General features: G+C 41.5%; 1 pseudogene; it reads left to right on the top strand.

The window, feature by feature from the left end:
• Positions 5,121–6,316, top strand: Gm13501 (predicted gene 13501; annotated as a pseudogene).

Below are 6,563 nucleotides of genomic sequence, written 5' to 3'. Positions count from 1 at the left end.
GGAAAGGGGACAGGGAGAAGAGGAGAACATGATCAGGTATTAGGTGGAGAGAAAGGCCTGAGGAACAGGAGAAACAGGCAACCTCTTGAGGTAGGAGGTAGGGGGACCCTCCAGAATGTACCAGAGACCTGGTAGGTGAGAGACTCTCAGGACTCAAAAGGAGGGACCTTAGATGAAGTGCCTTACAGTGGTGAGAGGACATTTGTAGAGCCTACCTTCAGCAGAAAGACAGGGACATCAAGTGAGGGATGGGGTTGCCATCCCACAGTCAAATCTCTGACCCATAATTGTTCCTGTCTGAAAGAACTGCAGGGATAGAAATGGAGAGGAGCCTGAGGAAAAAGAGCTCCAGCAACAGGCAGAATTTAGAATCCAGCTCAAGGGGGACCCCAAGATCTGACATGTTACTGAGGCTATGGAGCACTCACAAAAAGGGATCTTTGACTGCCCTCTGAAAGACCCAACAAGCAGCTGAAAGAATCAGAAGCAGGTATTTGCACCCAACCAATGGACAGAAGCTGCTGACTCTTGTGGTTGAATTAGGGGAAAGATGGAAGAAGGTAAGGAGGAGGGTGACACTGTAGGAGGACCAGCAGTCTCAATTAACCTGGACCCCTGCGATCTCTCAGACATTGGACCACCAACCAGGAAGCATACACCAGCTGATATGAGGCCCCCAACACATATACAGCAGAGGACTGACGGGTCTGGGTTCAGTCAGAGAAGATGCACCTAACCCTCAAGAGATGGAGCCCCCAGGAAGCATAGAAATCTGTATGGTGGAGTGGGGAGATAGGGGTTAGTGATATCTTTGTGGAGACAGGGGTTGGGGAGAAGGAATGGGATGGGGAACAGTCAAATGATGTACTGGGAGGGGAATAAAATCTGGAGTGAAAAAATAAAAGGATTAAATATTTTAAAAAAGAAGAAGTGAACTGCAGTCAATTAAGCTTAAAGGAGTTGGAGAGCTGAAAAGTGCCTTGACATCAGACATGGAAGTGCAGGATTTGGAGATTTCCATGATGGTTGTAAGTACGGCTTTGGCCCAGGATTTCCTCACTATGCTTTCTTTCCTCCCCTTTGAAACTGTACTGTATATGCAGTGTCATTGTAGGTTTGAAGTATGCAATCTGCTTTTCAGTATTGATTTTGTAGGTAGTGAGAATGTGCTGCTGTTCGTATGCCAACTTGACACAAGCTAGAGTTATCTGAAATGAGGGACGCTCAATTGAGAACATGCCTCCAGAAGATAAAGCTATTTTCTTAATTAGTGATTGATGGGGGATGGTCTAACCCATTGTGCGGATGGGTGGTGCTTGCTGTCCTTGGGATGATAGTCCTAGGTTCCATAAGAAAGCAGGCTGAGCAAGCCAAGGGATGCAGTCCAGTAAGCAGCACTCCTCCATGGCCTCTGCATCAGCTCCTGCCTCCAGCTTCCCACCCTGTTTGAAGTCCTGTCCTGACTTAATTCAGTCATGAACAGTGATGTGGAAGCATAAGCCAAATAAACTCTTTCCTCCCCAACCTGTTCTTTGATCACTGTGTTCCACTGAAGCAATAAAACTCTAAGACATACAATTAAGAGATTGCCTTAAGTCTTAGAAGAGATTTTAAATACTAATTCTTAAACAGTATTGAAACTGTGAAATATTACAGAAACTTTTAAAGTTGGACTAAATCTATTCTGCATTATGATATGGCTATAAGCCTATGGGCACCAGAGAATAAAATGTGATGTTTTGAATGTGAATGGCCCTCATAGGCTTATATATTTGAATGCTTAGTCACCAAGGTGTGGCACTATCTGAGAAGGATTAGGAGGTGTGGCCTTGTTGGAGCACATATGAAATTCTTGGAAGAAGTATGTCCCTGGGGTTTGGCTTTGCGATTTCGAAAGTCCATGACAGGCTCAGTCTCTTTATCTTTGCCTAAAGATCAGGATGTAGCTCTCAGCTACTTTTCCAGTACTATGCCTGCCTGAGTTTTGCCTTGCTTCCCATCAATATGATGATTAACTAAGCCTCCAAAACTATAAGTGAACCCCCAATTTAATATTTTCTCTAATAAAAATTGCCTTGGTCATTGTGATTCCTGGTAGCACTAGAACAGTGACTAAGTCAGAGACATAAAGTTAACATATATAGACGATAGTATCAGACATGCTATATAGTAATAAAACTATGTCAGTAATCACTTTAAGTAAACAAACTCTGAATACATCAATTAAATGCCAAAATTTTCAAAGTGGATCAAAAAGAAAACACAGATATTTCTTTTTTACAAGGAAGCCATCTTGAAAATAAACACGTATATCTTTAAAGTATATACATGGGAGAAGATACACCATGCAAATACTAGTTAAAAGAAACTGGAACTCATTATATTGAATTAGGACAAGAAACATATGAAAATTAAAAATCACTGTTAAATTACTACAGTACATAATGATAAGTGGATCAATATTGCAGAAAGATATATTCATTAACAAGTATTTTTAACAGTATTTCATCAATATACAATGTCTGCATCTATGAAAATATCACAGTGAACCCCATTAATTGATACAATTAAGACCATATATGTGAAAAGAATAAGAGAAAGAGGAGAAATAGGAAGAGCGAGAAAGAGGAAGAGCAGGAGGAAGGGGAAAGATTTAAAGGAGGATACCTACATGCAAGAGCTAAGACTGACAGAACTGAAAGGAGTAATAGATAGGCCTATCACAGTTGGAGATTCACACACCCTCTGTCATAAATGGGCAGATACAACAGGCAAAGTAAATACATAAGGATGCAGAATGAAGTTAACAGCAGTGTCAACGATCTGTGTGTAATGGTTACACAAAGACTACTATAGGCAACAACAGCAGGATAGACACTCTTCTAAAGCTCACATAGTACTTTCAGCAAGCTGAATAACACATGGCATCATAAATCACACCTGCACACTAATGAAAAAAATATACAATGTAACTTCAAAATACAGTGAAATTGAAGTAAAAATTAGTAACAGACAATACATGGAAAATCTCAAAGTAATGAAAGAGTAAACAACAGACCAACAAGTTTCAAGGGAAATTTTACGTATTTTGGAATGAAAACAAGAATATAATATAGGAGGATACAGTAATAAGGTGCTTAGAGAGGAAAATATAAAAGAAGCAAATATATAAAAAGCAAAGAAGCACATATATAAAACCACATAGAAGTAAAAGATGATCACTAATCTAAGCATCTACTTTATGAGTCTATAAAAAGATCAAATAAAATCCAAAGTAAGAAAACACAGAAGAAAATAGATGATAAAATGTAGCAGACATTGATTAAGATGTTCACAAACTAGAACTAGAATAGAAACTCAATGTGCAAAAATATAGTTATTTGAAAATTTTACCATGTAATAAGCCAGTGAAGCTGTGTAAAACAACATACAGTGGCACAGTTACTAGCCTAAGAATACCACATAGGACATCACCATGTGTTTCATAGCATCAAAATCCCCCCAAAACCTGAATATTATAAAAAACATCATATGTATAAATTCAAAAACATGGATAAAATGAATTAATTCCTGAAAAGACAGTCTGAGACATCTTACTTCAAAAGAATAAATGATCTAAATAGGCCTGTATCTATTAAGGAAATTGAATCAATAGTTAATATCCTTTAAAAATAGAAAGCAAAAGATCCGTTAGGTTCTGTGGTGGTTTCAATAGGAATGGTCCCCTAGACTCATTTATTTGATTGCTTAGCCCATAGAAAGGGGCACTATTGGGAGGTGTGGCCTTATAGGAGGAGGTATGGCCTTGATAGAGGAAATGTGTCACTATGGGGGTGGGCCTTGAGGTCCCCTATACTCAAGCTACACTCAGTGTGGCACACAGTCTCCTGCTGCCTGTGGATCAAGATTTAGAACTCTCAGCTCCTTCTCAAGAACCATGTCTGCCTGCGCACCACCTTATGGCCAGCCAGAATGATAGTGGACTAGAACTCTAAAACTTTAAGCCAGCCCAAATTAATTTTTTTCTCTCTATAAAAGTTCCCATGGTTATGGTGTCTCTTTGCAGTAATGAAACCCTAGGACAGAAGTACTGATCAATTTTGTCAAATGTACAGGGAATAAATTGTACCCATATTCTACAATACTTTAGAAGATATTAACAAAAGAAATACTCATTAGACTTACAACAATAACATGATATAACTTTAAAAGAAAACTAAAGACCAGTATATCTCATAAGACATAAAATACCCTAAAAAATATTGGCAAGTGAATTACAAAAACATAAGACTCTGCCAGAGCCTGACAAAAACAGAGAAGGATGCTCACAGGCAAGCATTGGATTGAGCTCGTGGGTCCCCAATGAAGGAGTTGGAGAAAGGACTGAAGCAGCTGAGAGGGTTTACAGCACCATGAAGGGAACAACAGTGTCAACAGGCCACACACCCAAGAACTTCCAGGGACTGGACCAACAACCAAATACACATTAAGCGACCCATGGCCCTGGCCACATATGTGACAGAGCCTTGTTGGACATCAGTGGGCGTAGAGGCCATCGGGACTGAGGGTGTATCAGGCCTGAGGGTGTACAATGCCCCAGTGTAGGGGAACTCCAGGGCGAGAGGATGGGAGTGGGTGGGTGGGAGAGCACCTTCACAGACGCAGGGGGAGGAGGAGGGGATAGGGAGTTTCCAAAGGGGAGACCTGGAAAGGGAAAATTACATTTGAAATGTACATAAAGAAAATATCCAAGAAAAAAAAGTATACATCAAAATCAAGTGTAATTTATCCCAGGTAGCAAGACCGTTTAATATTTGAAAATCAATCTATCCATCATAACAACAAGTTAAAGAGAAAAGGTCACATGACCATGTCAACAGGTGTGAAAGGGCTAGTATAAAATCTAATGCATATTTATTGGTTTAAAACCACTAGCAATATAGATGCAAGTTGAGAAAGGTTGTCTACTCTAACTCTAGCTCTGGGGAAACCAATGCCTTCCTCTGGCCTCTTTGGGCTCTTGCACACATATGGTGCACATAAACTCATTCAGACAAATATAAATTAAGGCTCTCTGCTCCTCCCTGTTCCAGAGACAGCCATATCTTGTGCAGTGCCAGCCTTGTCCCATATATAAGATAGTGAAGGTCAGTGTGAACAGATTTGGCCGTATTGGGTGTCTAGTTTCCAGAGCTACCTTCTGCTCTGCCCTTGACCAAGTGGAGATTGTTGCCATTAACTACCCCTTCATTGACCTCAACTACAAATTCAATGGCACAGTCAAAGCTGAGAATGGGATGCTTGTCATCAATGGAAAGTCCATCACCATCTTCCCAGAGTGAGATCACACTAACATCAAATAGGGTGATGCTAGTGAGATCATGGAATCTACTGGCATCTTCACCATCATGGAGAAGGCTAGGATCCACTTGAACGGTGGGGCCAAAAGGGTCATCATCTCCACCCCTTCTGCCGATGCTCCCATGTTTGTGATGTATGTATGAACCACGAGGAATAGGACAACTCATTCAAAATTTTCAGCAATGCATCCTGCACCACCAACGGCTGAGCCCCCACCCCCCCACACACACACACACACCAAGGTCATCCATGACAACTTTGGCATCATGGAAGGGCTAATGACCATGGTCCATGCCATCACTGCCACTCAGAAGACTGTGGATGGTCCCTCTGGAAAGCTGTGGCATGATGGCCCTGGGGCTGCCCAGAACATCATCCCTGCATCCACTGGTGTTGCCAAGACTGTGGGCAAGGTCATTCCAGAGCTGAATCGGAAGCTCACTGGCATGGCCTTCTGTGTTTCTACCCCCAGTGTATCTGTTTTGGATCTGACATGCTGCCTGGAGAAACCTGCCAAGTATGATAACATCAAGAAGGTGGTGAAGCTGGCATCTGAGGGCCCACTGAAGGACATCCTAGGCTACACTGAAGACCAGGTTGTCTCCTGCCACTTCAATAGCAACTCCCACTCTTCCACCTTTGATGCTGGGACTGACATTGCTTTAAATGACAATTTTGTAAAGCTCACTTCCTGGTATGATAATGAATAGCAACAGAGTGGTGGACCTCATGGCCTATATAGCCTCCAAGGAGTAAGAAACCCTGGACCACCCACTCCAGCAAGGACACTGAGAGAAAGAGAGAGGTCTTCGGTTGCTGAGGAGTCCCTGTCCCAACTCAGCCCCCAACATTGAGCATCTCCCTCACAATTTCCATCCCAGACCCCCATAACAAGAGGGGCCTAGGGAGCCCTCCCTATTCTCTTGAATACCATCAATAATGTTTGCTGCACCCAAAAATATATATACAATTAAATTATAAGCATATTACAAGATGTTTAATATCATATGCAAATAAGAAATTAGAATTTTAAATAGCATTGAGATGCTACTATGTACCCATTATATTGGCCCAAATCTAAAACACTAACTGTGAAATTCTGAGGAGAATGTGGGACAACAGGGCCCCTTGTTCAGTGGCAGAATGCTAACCAGCACAACCTCTGTAGAAGCTGTAAGAGTGACCTTTGGTTGTCAACAGTA

This window comes from Mus musculus, chromosome 2 (genome assembly GCF_000001635.26).
Source record: "Mus musculus strain C57BL/6J chromosome 2, GRCm38.p6 C57BL/6J".
NCBI classification, from domain to species: domain Eukaryota; kingdom Metazoa; phylum Chordata; class Mammalia; order Rodentia; family Muridae; genus Mus; species Mus musculus.
Note: the sequence above shows the minus strand (reverse complement) of the source record. Positions and strands in the feature narration are given on the sequence as shown.